The sequence below is a fragment of the Panthera pardus genome, unplaced genomic scaffold (genome assembly GCF_024362965.1).
Source record: "Panthera pardus isolate Hobbes unplaced genomic scaffold, ASM2436296v1 HiC_scaffold_15, whole genome shotgun sequence".
NCBI lineage: Eukaryota > Metazoa > Chordata > Mammalia > Carnivora > Felidae > Panthera > Panthera pardus.
In genome coordinates, this window is record NW_026526710.1 from 53,296,600 (window position 1) to 53,311,483 (window position 14,884).

The window sequence follows — 14,884 nt, forward strand, 5'->3', positions numbered from 1 at the left end:
GAGGGTTCCTCTCTCATGATTTAATCACTTCTCAAAGAACCCCCCCCCCCCGCCCGCCCTCAAATAGCATCACATTGGGGATTAGGTTTCAACTTGAATTTTAGGGGTACACATTCTGTCCATAATAGTGATAGAATGAATTGGAGAAAAGGCAGGTATTGCCAATTTCACTAGTTTTCCAATTTTATCACATGATTCTGTTTCCCAGTATAGGAAGCATAAACACAATCTCTCGTTTGCAACAAGGGCTTTAGATCTAAGACCTGGAGAACTCCCAAAGGATTCTTCTTCAGGGTCCCTTCCCTGCAGATCCATTTGCCTCACAACCCAGAGAAAGTCAGTCTTCAAATGGGATGATGGATAGGTGACCCAGTTTTCCCTGTCTCAGTTGACCCAGAGAATCCAGCATTGAAAACTGTGGACATCTGAATGAGAGGAGGGAGTGGACACAGGTCCCCTCAATCCTGACTGCCAAACCAGTGTTCCTTGATGGCAGGAACTCTGTGCCCCTGGAATAGTGTATCTTACAGGATAGCTAAAACCTTACGCCTTTGGGTAGCATATCTTGCAGAAATAACAGAGGCAGTATGCTTATTGAAAGGAGGGATTCGACTATGAAAATTGTCCAAGACTAGACCAAACCAGTCTGTGCCAAGATGGACCCCAGTGCTGAACCTTCATCGACTTTTTCCCTCATTATAGTACTAAAAATCATGCCTGGTTGGGGGGGGGGGGAGATTTAGTATATTAATTAGACATGTGACGCATGAAGAAGCATGACCTTTAAGTGAGCAAGTGCTAATAAATCTCTGCCTCTACATGCTTAGACGTCACCCTTCTCCCACCTAAGCCTTTCTAAATCTCTCCCTGACCTCTACTTGGGGAGTCGGCCTGAGGATTCTTTCCTTTGTGCTGTCTCCCTTGTGATGGAGGATAAGCCCCAATAAAGCCTTGCCTGAAACTTCCGTTTGGCCTCTTGTCAATTTCTGTTGCTTGGAGAGCCCAAGGGCCTGATTCGGTATCATTAACTTTGGGGAGAATCTAAATGTATGCAGCGGTCCCATTTCAGGGGGAAGTAAGGATTCTTTTTGCAGTAAACTTCCATTGTGATTTTAGAGACATTCTATAAATATATTAGACTCCAAGCTCCTTGAGAAGAAAAGACAATATAATTTTTTTGTTGTGTATCCCTAAATCCGGTACGGTGCTTGGCACATAGTAAATGTTCAAAAAATGATTTTTGGATGAGAAGTTTCATCCAAACTGTTTCATCCAAACAGTTTGGTACTGTTTAATTGGTAGTATCTTAGAGGAGGCTGTGGCTAGGCCTTGGAAAGAAGTAGGCTCTGGAATTAGATTGGTCCAGTTGCATGGGGGAGAGACAGGGGGGAATCAGTTCAGCAGACAGAAAACTCACTACTCAGTGGGCGTGGCTGATCAGCAAGGAGTGTCCCCATGGGCAAACAGTGCAAGGCAGAGAATAGCCTGTGAGCAAGGAAACAATTAGAGAATGCTTCTGTGTGTCCGGTACTCTATGTGTATTAATTCCTTTCCTCCCCTTAGCCAACTGGTGAGACTGGTAATATTGCTTTTCCTTTACAGATGAGGAAGTTGAGTCAGAGTGAAGCAATGGCATTCTCAGGTAACCCAGCTGGTAAATAGTACCAGGGCACCATCTTAGGCTCCCTCACTGGAGTTTTCACCCTCTTTACAACTTCCCTCTACTGCCTCTCTGCACAATGGGGCCCTAAGGGTGGGCAGCTCGAAACTGAGGAACCCAGCAGTCAGCAGATTTAGGCAGACTCAGCAAGCTAGCATGAGGTTTCAATGGCAGGGCTGTCCTCATGGGTGGCAGCTGGGGTCTAGAGCAGCGTGAAACCACATCCTACAGTGACTGGATATTGGTTGATGATGGAGGCAGGAATTCACACACAGGAGCAAGGCAAGAGGCAGTGACAAGAATCGAGTAAGAAAGTTCCCTGGCTCAAGGGCTGGTTCACACTAACTAAAGCTAACAACACCGAGTCCCAGGATATTACAAAGGGCCTCTGAAAGACTCCCTCTCCAGGGTTGGTGTTGGCCAAATACTAGGGCAAGGCCAAAGTCAGTCTTAAATTTTTTTTTTTTAATGGGAATTACCTGAATAAGGGAATGGAAGAAAGCAGAAACCATCCAGCCTTATCTAATGCATGACTTGCTCGATTTCTTTATGGTGAATACGTTTCCTTTAGGCCGATCCTGTTTTTTCAGGCCATACAATTGGAGCTGATGTTTATTTCCAAGGTTGTGTTATATGATGGGGAAAAGTCCTCTGGAGAAAAATTCTGGGGCTCATTAAACAGTGGGTAGAAGAGGACGAGAGAATGAGGGAGGGAAGTAAAGAGAAAATTATAGCAAGATGATGTTTTCTTTTCCTGTAGGAAAGGACCTAAAATAATTGCATCTCCTGTTTGGAACATTTTTGCTTTTCACACTTCATTCCTGCTTATGCAAACCAATGGGTTAGGAGAGTACATTCTTAGGGAAATTCTCCCCAGGAAATACACTGCTGTGCACATAGGACTTTCCAGGTCATTGAGGGTATTGGTTAGAAACCAGAATTTATTTACAGTGCAAGATTGACCAGAAGTCTCTTCTCTCTCCCTTTGCTTTTTAAACACTTTGTACATATGATTTTTATTTGTATAAATCAATTGGCCTCCCTTTGAGTGTAATTGGAGAAACTTAGTTCCTGTCCAAGGTTGTTTAGTACAAGGCCAAGCTGGGCAACTCTCCCTGTTTATTTTTTGGAGGGGCTTTTTGTGAAATAAAAAAGGCAATGGTGACCACTACATTTGAGAAGTCAGCCTTTGTAGGCTGCAGGCCTTCTACAAGTCTATTTTTTTCTTGTAAGTGGTCAACGCCTTAATTCTCTTCCAACAACCATTAATCAACCTAGCTCATAGGACTCAACTTCATAGCAAATTGACCTTAAAGTATAAATAGCACATACTGGCTTTGTTTTCCTGTCTCTTTGGCATTGACATTATAACAGAGGCCTTAACTAATATAAGAAGAAATTCCTAGATGATTGAATTTCAGGCACTGGCCACAGGCTGGTAGTGCAGATTGTTTGGGCAGGCTGACTTTCCTCAAGCTCTTTGAATGCATCACCACGCCACATAAAAAATAGCTTCCCTTATAAATGTCCCATCTCCCTCCATGATTTTGCTAAGAATGAGCCCAAGGGGATGGCTATTTTGGAAGAACTTTGATCAACTCTGTTTTCATTGATGGACTGGAGAGAGAGGGTAGAATTGTGACGGGGAACAGTTCTGCACAGTAGATTTCACTAATTTTTCACAGAGATGGAAGTTTCCTAAGTTCTGTCCTGTGATATCAGTATTTAAGCCTGGAGGGAGAGGGAGCCTTTGAGAGTGTTTATGAACTCTGGTCTCTGGAGGAAATGGAGAAACGAACTGGAAAGAGAAATTGAGAGAAGGCAGAGGGGTTTAGGGTTGAGAGGGGGCCTAAACAACAGAGATTTATTTCCTCATAGTTCTTGATGCTGGAAGTTCGAGGTGCAAATGTCAGAAGCGTTGGTTTCTCTGAGGCCCCTCTCCTTGGCTTACAGTTGGCTGTCTTCTTATGCCTCATGGCCTTCCTTCTGTCTATGTCCTAATCTTAGCTTCTTATAAGGACACCAGCTTATTGGATTAGGGTCCACCTAAATGACCTCATTTTAACTTAATTGTTTCTATAAAGGCCCTGTCTCCAAATATAGTCACATTCTGATGTACTGGGAGTTAGACTTCAAAATATGAATTTTGGAGGGGACACAATTCAGCCCATAAAAAGGGGTGAATTTGGAGGGGCTTCTGCAACTGCCACTCACTTTGGTCCTTCTATACATGGTGGGAGCTTGTTTTTGGCTACATAGCACTAGAAATCTAATATATAGACATAAGAAATCAATCTAGAAGGGACCCTAAGGACCATGCACTGTCCATTGGTTCTTCAGCTGAGCTGGCCATTAAAATCACCAGGAAGTTTTAGAAAACACTGATGCCTGGCTGCCACACACTTTGAGATCCTGAGTTGGTATGAGGTGGGGACTAACGTTGGGTAATTTTAAAAACCTTATCAGGAAATTTTAATGTGCAGCCATTAGTCCTAATCACGGATGTTACTCATAACCTGGTGTTACAGATAAAAAAAGTAATAGCTGAGGAGCTATTTTAATGACTTGTCCAAGATCAGAAAACACATATGGAGTACCACACAGGGCTTCCGGTTTGGGTCCCTAGACTCTTTCGCTAGTACATTTGTTTCCATTTCCTAAATACTAATTCTTCACCAGGGTTTCTGTGGTAGTTATTATAGATCCCTTGTTGGGCACTGACATAATCCTTCTTCTGGCTGCTGGGGGTGTTGATACCGTGGGCCAGCCCTCATGCAGAGATGGGTGGAGGATAGTGTATAAAGATAGGCTAAATTTGAAGGGCCTATCAGCTCCAGAGCTCCCTGCAGTGATGATATTGCAGTTCACCTCCTTTCTCTGCTCCATCCTTCTTTGCCCCTAGCTCATAGGTTTGGGTCCCAAGGACATACCAGTCAATCTCCTGCCTGTAAGTCTTCCTCATCTCAGAGTCTGCTTCCTCTGAGATCTACGATAAGACCTTTCTGTGTTCATAGTTCTGTCATTAGTGCTAGCTGAGTGCTCACCATGTTGCTCTCTGTGCTGAGTACTGGAATATAAAGAGGAAGAAGACCTACTTCCTACTCAAGCTGCTTGCCATCTACCAGAGGTGCCAGTGGTCAACAGCTAACTCCAGAGACCTGTCTGAGCTACTGGAACGGTAGTATGAAAAAGTGTCAGAGCACCTCAGCAGGAGATGCTGATGCTCTGGCTACAGGACTCTACACTTCCTGACCCTTCTGAGCAGTCTGTAGAAGAGGCTGAGCACCTTTTTGAAGCAGAGGATGCTCTTGCTTGCTTCCACAATCCTACTTCTTCTAGATAACTCTTTATTACACATTGGATAGGTGGTGGTGGGGAAGGTTTTGAGTAGATGAGATAACAAAGAGGAAAGTGCCAGAACCAGGGCAGGTAGAATATAATGTGAGGATTCAGTTTGAATCTCCCATCCATTACCCAGTTTTATTTTATTTTTTTAATTTATTCGTTTAGAGAGAGAGAGCACAAGCAGGTGAGGGGCAGAGAGAAGGAGAGATAGAATCCCAACCAGATTCCACGCCATCACTGCAGAGCCCAGTGTGGGGCTTGAACTCACAAACTGTGAGATCACGAGCTGAGCGGAGATCAAGAGCCAGATGCTTAGCCTACTGTGCCACCCAGGTGCCCCCGTTACCCAGTTTTCCTTCTCTGGAGGTCATTTCCCCTGGACCATCACCAAGATGGGCCCAGCCCCTCTGTCAAAGAGGCACCAGAATCAGGCACTCACCTCTTGGAGGGAATAGTATCCAAGGGAGATTTGCCTTCTATGTTTTAAACCCAATGATGGAAAAGAAAATGGACATCAGCCAGCAGGTGGGCAGGGTTTAGGAGCATCCAAGTGTTCTTCCTGGTGTTTTGGAAACTGGACCCGTGTAGACAAATGGTCAAGTAAGCCTGTGTCATCAGACCTGGTTGACACAACCAAGACTGGGTCCTTGTGATAACTGTCCCCTCTGTGTGCACTGGCTGAAAAAAGGACTGGCAGGCATACCAACAGTTAGGAAACGAGGGTCCTCAGACACTCATGCTTCCCACAGAACATCTTCTGTGTGCGCAACCCTGAACTGGGGGCCAGACAGAGCACCCTGGCAGAATAGAGGTGAGGACCCCAGCCTCTAAGAAGCTTCCAGCTTAAGTGGTTTGACAGGCACACCATCACCAGGTGTCTCAAGTCTTGTGGAAGACAAACAGTCCATACCCTTGGGGAGCCCCAGATCTCCTGGCCTAATTTGAAAGATGTGGTTTCTGCCACAGGCCAGTATTTAGGACACACATGCATATTTAAAAGGCCCAAGAACAGACACCGATAAGACATTAACATGTGCAAATAGTTACAGCTGACTAGCTAGAGCCAGGGGACAGAACAGAGAGGCAGGGCTGAGAGCAGGGTGTCTTGAACACATGGGGTCAGTCCATCAGCTTGCAGTCAAATTAGGAGGCAAGAGGTACAGGGAGAGCCCTAGGCAGCACCAGGTACCTTGTAGATAGCAGTTGGCAGGAAAGTCAGTGTCCTCTCTTATTGAAGGAAGGCCAGGCTAGAAGTGAATACTGCACAATTATGTGTATATGTATTTGAAAACATGAACATTGTAAAGGGGATATACCTAAGGGGACTCTAGTAGAATCTCCTGGGTGGTTTGTAAACATAGGTTCGTGATTTGTGAGTGTGTGTGTGTGTGTGTGTGTGTGTGGTGTGTAAGTTGTACACATTTGCATGTGTGTGTGTGCACATACTTGTGGGGGTTTCCTTTACATTGGGGTGTGGTTGAAGATGCCAATACACAAATCATCCAACCCGTTCTCTCATTCTCTCTCTTCTTGCAGGAGGTTTTCTCTCTTAACAAGGTGGCCACCTCCCTGGCTCCATCCGTGGGCTTTCCATTTGGGAATGAGTCCCTCTTCTGAGGACCCAGATCTCAAGCCCAGCTCTAGATGCTTTCTTGATTTTAGGCTTGAGGATGTGAAACATATCACAAGTTTCTGGGTATTAGGGGACACTCAAGATGGGGTGTGATTTGCCCAGGTTGGAATCCAGATTCTTTGGTTAGAATGAAAATTTCCTACAAAATAAGCAGAATCTGGAGAAACTGGGTTTATTGAGCAAACCTCTGGAAGCAGGTAAGGAGCAAAGTTGGAAAGACAAGGCATCTTCATTTACTGAGGGACTGAGAGATGACTTTAGTTAAGAAGCCACCTTAATTTGGGGCAGAGAGAGGCCTATAAGGTAAACTTATATGTGCCTGAAGGTAAACTTCTTCAGTTGCCTGAAGAGAATAGCACTAAAAGTGGAGATAATTTCTTGAGTTCTTGCTCCATGGAGGTCAAGCTGCTCCATGACCTCCCTCCAGAAAGTATACAGCAGTTAAAGGAGGGGTTTGATGCAGGGCAGCTGGTGGCCTGGTTGCATGGTGGGCAAAGGGACCTGAGTCCTGGGCCATCCTCTCAGTGGCCCTTTGCTGATGTGGTTGCAGAGGGAGGAAGCAGCCCTGGATGCTCAGGCCTGACTCCTAGGACGTTTAAGGTATTCACAACTCAGGTGAGATGCCAAGCTATGGGAGACACCATCAAACCCTGGCTCGTGGCCACAACACGTGGGTAGTGATCCTAGTCATGCACCACCCACCTCTCCCTCTTCCTGCCACTACTGTCACCACCGACTGTCTCCACCAGCACCACTACATGTCCTTACTTATACTCTTACATCCACCTGGAATGCTCTTAATTGCTCTACACCGTTCTAAGTTCCACACTGTCTCCAAGACTTGACTTGATGCCACCTATTCCATGAAGCCTTTCATGATTACTTTAGCCCACAGCTCTCTGTGCTGTTCTGTGCTTCCACTTGCTTTAGTGCCCACATCCTGCTCATCTTTGTTGGCTCTTTGGACCCACCTTAATGCAGGAATGTAGAGAGTATCATCCTGGGTCCTCTTTTCTTCTTTAGTTATGCTTTCCCTTTTCTGGGAAATTTCACCTTAATGACTAAGCTTATGTTGATGATTCCAAAATTCAAATGTATGGCCTTTTCCATGATCTTGAGACTCAACATATCCAACGATCTTCTCTTCATCTATGTCTGGGTATCTCTTAGGAATCTCAGGCCTCAACCACTCAAGAATGAAACTCTTGATTTCCTCCTTTGACTTCTCTTTCCCCAGGCTCAGTACATGGCATCACCATGAATCTAGTTGATGAAGCCAAGCAAAAACCCAATCATCATGTTCCTCTATTTTCTGGCCATCTTTCATTGGCAAATCCCACTGACTTTGTTTGCAATCATATTCCACATCCTTGTGAACTTCTCTCTCTGCCAGAGACAGGTCACAGTCTTTGCAATGGGGATAGCACAACAGCTTTCTTCTAGCTTGTCTCCTTGCTTCTGCCTCTTACTCAAACAAGTCTTCACAAAGCCAAATGGCAGTTCTAGAGCACAGATAAAATCACTCACTCCTCTGCGTGAACCCTCCAGTGTCTTTCTGTCACACTGAGTCAAAGACCCAAACTCCTTGTCCTTGTCCAGCTCTCTAATGTCCTTATTCTGTTCTCCTTTTTGTACATCCCACTCTCCCTCACTGGCCTTTTTTGTTTCTCAGAAACCCCAAGGTTGTGCCTACCTCTGGTCCTTGACACTGGCTGTTGCCTCTGCCTGGATGCTCTTCCTTGCATCTTTACGAGGTAGCCTCCTTCCTGTCAGGCAGGTCTTCAGTTAAATGTCACCTCCTCCAAAGGGCCTTCCCCGACACCCACTTTAAAGCAGCTCCTCAGTTGCCTTCTGTCATACTATCCTGTTTTATTTTCTTCAAAGCACTCATCACAATCTGACACTGTGCCACCTGTTTATTTGGTTTATTTTGTATTATCTAGCTCCCCCCACTAGAACATAGGCTCTGTGAGGACAGAAAGCCTTTCTCACTCCTCCATTGTAACCCAGCTCCCAAAGCCATGCCTGACATACAGTGGGCACTCAGTGAATCTTTAGTTAATGACTCAATAAATGAACGTGCCCCAAATAGATATTTGGATTTGGAATGCTTGGATTTCCTTGAGAAAGCATTCTAGCTTTGAGAATGAATTTTAGTTGACAGTATTTTTTATTTGAAAGGATTCAGTCAGTGCATTTTACCCAAACAGCCCCCACTGAAGTTCCTATCCTTTCCCTAATACTTTGATATGGCTATTACTACCAATTTATTTACTGTTGAAGAAGTGGACCACATGCGGTCTCCATGCTTTTGGTGAAAGTTCTCAAGCATTTGGAGACTTGTGCCCAGCACTGGTGAAGAGGCAATGCTGTGTGGGACAGGAACACTGAGGCAGGCAGGACTCTGGGATGGGGAGCATGAGCTGCCTTTGCCACAGACAAGTTTTAGCCCATTAGGGAAGTAACAGATCCAAATCTTGTCTTGTAGCTTATGAAATGAGCTTAATAACTGCACCCCTTCTGGCCTTATGAGCCTATTGAAAGATGAAGGAGATAGTAAACATGTATATTTAAAGGGAAGGTGGCTGTCACTCCTCATTTATTTTCTTGCTCATTCATCCATCACATATTTCAGAGCAAAGCACCAGACTAGCAACCGTGTGGTGGAAAGGATGTGGGATGTGCCCCGTACACCCCTGTCATGCATCTGGTAGGGTTGATGCACACAGATGGCAATGGCTGGAAGGGACTAGGTTGTGTTAGAGAGGGGCACCAGCATGCTGTGGGGTTCAGAGAATGCTCCTGAGACTGGAAAGACAGTGTTCTGCAGAAGCTGGATCTTAGGGAAGCTAATCCCTCAGGGATCTGCCAGAGTACCCAACCTGGGGTCCCTACTGCTCCAGCAGGCTGGGGACAGTTAGGTGACAGCTCCTGGCCAAGGCCACCTTTGATGGCGTTTTTAGAGTCTCTTCAGTCGTGAAGCATGAATCAGACTGATCAGCAGGTCTTGAGGCTCTGGAGCAAATTGTCCTCTTCTTATAAAGACTAAAATTCACAGAGAGACAGGAGAAATATATGAACATTACTTCCTTCTATTTGCCGTTAGTTGATTCATTGTTATTATCAAAGCTTTTTCTGCCTTGCCTTAATGGGGGTTTAGTCTTGTCTTCCCTGGGGGAGCCAGGCTAGAGTCAGGCTTGGAGTTTCACAGAGTTCCTTGGGTCTGAGCTTGCCTAGAGCTACTATTTCCAGTTGGCAAAATCTTTTGCTCCAGTTAACACCATCTCTACGCAGCCCAGTTCCCTCTGCTCTTGTTTCTCTGAGTAAAGCTTCCTGGGCTTAGGGCAGGCAAGAGCCCTGAGCCTGGGACCCTTCTGGGATTTGCTGGGGGATGACCAATAGACCGTAGGTGGCTGAGGGTGTTTCTGCCAGTGACTCAGTCCTGTCTTCATGCAATGCCTGCAGAAAGGGAGGGTATCTCTGCATACCCTCCATTACAGGTTGGAAGCACCTATGACAAAGAGGAAAAGGGCCAGCATGATGTGAGGGACCAGTCTCTGGAAGAAAAAGAAAAAGATGTGTGGATAAGCTTGCTTTTGCTTTTTTTTTTTTTTTTTTTTTTTTTTAAAGAAAACTGCAACTCGTGCTTATCTGACAAATGGGATGGATGTCATTTGAAAAAAAACATACTGCTTTTTCATTTCTTCACATGAACAAACTTTCATGACACAAGTAAGGGTCAGTCAGGAATACCTGCCCCCTCACTCCAGCATTGCCATACTTAGAAAATAAAAATATAGGATGTCCGGTTAAATTTGAATTTCAGATACATAATAATTTTTAATATACTATTTGGGTCATACTTATACTACAAAATGTTCATTCTTTAACTGCAATTCACATTTACTGGGCACCCTGTATCTTGTCTGGTGACCTTTCCTTCCATAGACCTCGAGCTGACTGTGAACTCACCCAGAACTCTTGCTCCAGGATTCTCCATGGCTCAGTCTCTAAGGAACCCGGTGCTGCTTCCCCTCTAGATTCCTACTCCAGGGCAACCTGCACAGTCTTCTCTGGGAGAAGATTCTCCTCTCTCAGTAATTGAGCCGAGGTCCCTGGCCACTTGGGTCACCCTGGGGAAAGATGCTTGGTGGGACTTAGTAACACATGCAGGTGTGGTCTTCCTTCCAGACACCTGGAAAACAGTAGTTCTCTGTGTTGGCTGCACTTTGGAAATATCTGGGGAGCTTAAAGAATACTGGGTCTCATCCCAGAGATTCTGAATTAATTGGACTGGGGTGTGGTCTGCTGGAATTAAAAAAAAATCTTGGTGATTGTAATGAGCTTCCAAGGTTGAGGACTAAGGCCTTAGAGCCACCAATGCAGAAAACTGTAGGTCTGGTCAGGGTCTCAGGTGACAGGGACTTAAAGAGAGCCACCCATTTATTGACTGTGTCATAGTTTCAAGAGGGAAGAAAATCCAAGTATTTGTCAGTTGCACCAGTATCTGCTAGTCATTTTTGATGGCGCTAGTCCTCAGACTGGTGTGGGGGTTTCAGGGAAGTGAGATCAGAGACCGCTGCTGTCCAGGTGTTCACAGTGCCTCTGGGAAGAGATGCTTCCTCCTCCCTCCCCATCAACTCTGCTACATTACCTTATAGGGAACCCAGGACTGTGGCCATCAGCATCCTGATATATGCGTGTGTGTGTGTGTGTGTGTGTGTGTGTGTGTGTGTGTGTGCAAAAGAGAGGTGAGCATGTGTTACAATAGCCCAGAAGACTTTTTCCAGGAACAAGATCAGGGTAGCTTCAATGACCCAGGCACTCATTCCACTGACAGGTTAGGAGAAGCTTCAGTCCCTCCTGACATGGGGAAAGTGCAAGGACAAAGTCAATCTCTGAGGGGGAGAGGAAGAAGGGCAACGTGTGAACCCACCACCATGGCTCACACTTAGACAAATGCACTAATGAGGCAGGGCATATGGATGTAATGGTAATAACAAGAGCTGTTATTTCATTATAATCTAATCATATTGTAATAGTTATTATTACCCGTATGTTCTTATTTTTGTTATAGAAACTGCAGTTAGTAATAGTTATACTGGTCTACAATTCCTTGTCCAAATCCTTGGGACCATTTGTTTAAAAACTTAAGGTTTTTTTTTCCAGATTTCAGAAAAATAAAGTGATAAATGTTGTTTACTGAGGAAACTCAGTTGTCTCAGCAGCAACTGAGGCAGTACCCTAGCCAAACACACTAAGAGTTCTGCTGCAAAACATGTGAATATTATCAAGTGAGGTGAATAAGCATCCTAAAAACCTCATGTCAGTCAGGTCAGGCTGTGAAAAATCTTTTGGTTTCCAAATAGTTTTTTGAATTCTGTGAAGAGGAGATTGTGGGCCTAAAGCCTACCTCCCTCATTTATGGATCATGGGGTATTTGATAGGCAGTGTGCCGAGTATTTTATATTACCCCATTGGAACCTCATGGCAGCCTTATGAGGTGGAAACCATTGTTGCTGCCATTTTGCAGATGAGGAAATGGAGACTTAGGAGGTTGGATGACCTTCCCAAGGTCTGTTGCTCTTGAGTGGAAGAAATTAGAACAGGAATTCAAGTTCCATTCTGTCTGACTTGTGGTATGTGCTGCACTGCCACAGGAGCTGCAGGTGATCAAGGGGAGGGGTGCACAGAGTACCTGGGCAGGTGTGGGTATACAAGGCATGTCACACAGCAGGCTTTCTGCAAAGGTGTACATTTGAGTACACACTGAGTGTGGATGTTCTGTGTGTGTGTGTGTGTGTGTGATAATTTGTGTGCTTCTCTGTTTTCCTGTGTGTGAGTGGGGTGGGGGTGGGTTGTTTGGGGTAGGAAGACTCTGGGTGTGTCACTGGGTGCCTCTATGTGTGTGTCGGCCTCCTCTGGTGTCTGTATCAGCAGTTCTGGAACAGGAAGAGTCACCTCTGTCATATCTCTGCTTTCATGCAGTCTTCACGCCGGAGGAGGGAGCCTTCCGAGGGGGACCTGATGGTGACAACTGTCTGCATGTAGACCCTACGTGGATGAGTTAGTCAAGGTCAACACACAGTCACCCAGGGACCCAGAGAGCCCCAAGAGCACCTTGGTAAGGTCAGTGAATTTCATTTTAGTTCATTTATTTTTCAGGGGACAGTTTGCTGGACAAATGAAAGAAATGCAGATTTTCTCAAAGATTCCTAGGAGAAGTTGCCTATTTCTTAGAAGAAGAGGTAGAGATGAAAACCTCTTTGAGGCCTTGGTTTTGTGTGGTTTGTCTGTGTATTGAGAGCCAGTGGCACTGCATTCAGTAAGTGGGAAGGCTGATTTTCTATTCTCCTGGGCTGTGCTTCAGAGAATGAGCCTTGGTTGTGACTGACACACCCCAAATCCAGGCAAGTAGGGTCAGGCAAGTGATGATCTTGACGGCGGGGATTCACAGTTGCCATGTACAAGGGATGGCAACTCTCCACCTGCCAACTCAGGGAAGAAAAGAAAGCATCCAAATTGCTTGGGGTTCTTCTCTAGTCTATATTCTCTATGAACATCTGATTGGCTGCTCCAGGAGGGAGACAAAAAAGGGAGGGAGCTAGCATATGTCTAATGAGGCTGGTGCTTTGTTCGTTATTGTTTTATTCCCGAGAGCTACATCTAAGGAAGGTATTTGGTCTCTTATTTATTTATTTATTTATTTATTTATTTATTTATTAAAAAAATTTTTAAAAAATATTTATTTTTGTTAGAGCACAAGCATGGGAGGGGTAGAGAAGAGAGTGGATCTGAAGCGGGCTCTGTGCTGACAGGCTGACTGCACAGAGCCCAGCATGGGGCTCGAGCCCAGCGTGGGGCTCGAACTCATGATCCGGAATATCATGACCTGAGCCGAAGTCAGATGCTCAACCAACTGAGCCACCCAGGTGCCCCTGTCTCCTTTTTAAAGAAACTTGTAGAGGTTAGGCAACTTATTTCAGGTCATCCTGCTAGAAGATGGCAGCGCTGGGATTGGAATCTGTGACTCTTAGGCTACCATACTGTCCATTTTGACACACTGCCTCTGACATTCCTGTCCTCTGTGAACACCATCTCCAGTACAGCATAAACCACAAACCATGAACACAATGGTTTTCACTGCTTTAAATATTTCTTGGGTTTCCTCTGCTGCAATTATGCAAATTCCTGGCACAGAAGAGATCGGACACTATCGTTTAAAGTTCACTAAGCCGGGATTCAGGAAAATTGAGTTCTAGATTTAGTTCTTTGTTCTCAGGGACTCAGTTTCCTCATCTGGAAAACAAAGCAGTTGTCATAGATGTGGCCTAAACCTTGCTTTGTTAGGTTAGGTTCCAATCATGAGGGGGTGGGGAGTTGACATATTTATGAGTTTCCTTAGGGTCTGCGGCATGGAGCTGACCCTTAATATTAATCCTTAATATAAATTAATATATATTAATCCTTAATATAAATTAATCTAGAATCCTTAATATTGTTAGTGTTAATTCATGGCAATTTTTTTACCAACAAATGATAAAACACTAGTATGCCACCTGCAAATTTACAAATAGTTGTTAATATTCCCTGAGCTCTTATTAGGCTCAGGCATTCTTTTATAAGAATGGGTCAGACAATGGGATAACTGATGTGCACAGTGACTTACTAATTTAATGTCTGTGGTAAAAAGGGAGCCAATGGACCCTGCAACCCTGTTGAAAGTCACCACAAACACATTGTAGTCAATATCAATTTTCCAATGTATTATTGATTCTAAGAAGCATTAATTTCAAAACAATGGTTTTCTTTGGTAATTTCCATGTTGTGGATACGATTGTCATTTTTGCTGACCTGCCTGTTGTCAGATACTATTGACTGCCTATAGAATGAACAAGAATATTTTATGGGTGTCTTTACTGAACTAGGAGAAGGGGGACAGGGAATTATAAATGAGACAATTGTTAATGACTGTCTCCACCTCACCTCCCCATCACTCTACCCAAATTCAGTATAAAACTCCTGTACCTATGGACCCTGTTCCCCTCCAGTTATTAAAATGCTTTAAATTTCTCTCTTCATTTTGCCAACACACACACACACACACACACACACACACACACACACACTCCAGTTGCATTCAACTGTGGTTTCTATTTCATTTTTGTTTGACATCACAAAAACCTATCAATGCTGTTATGACTTAGGATTTGTATGCGAGGCATTCATTCTTTCATCAAATATGT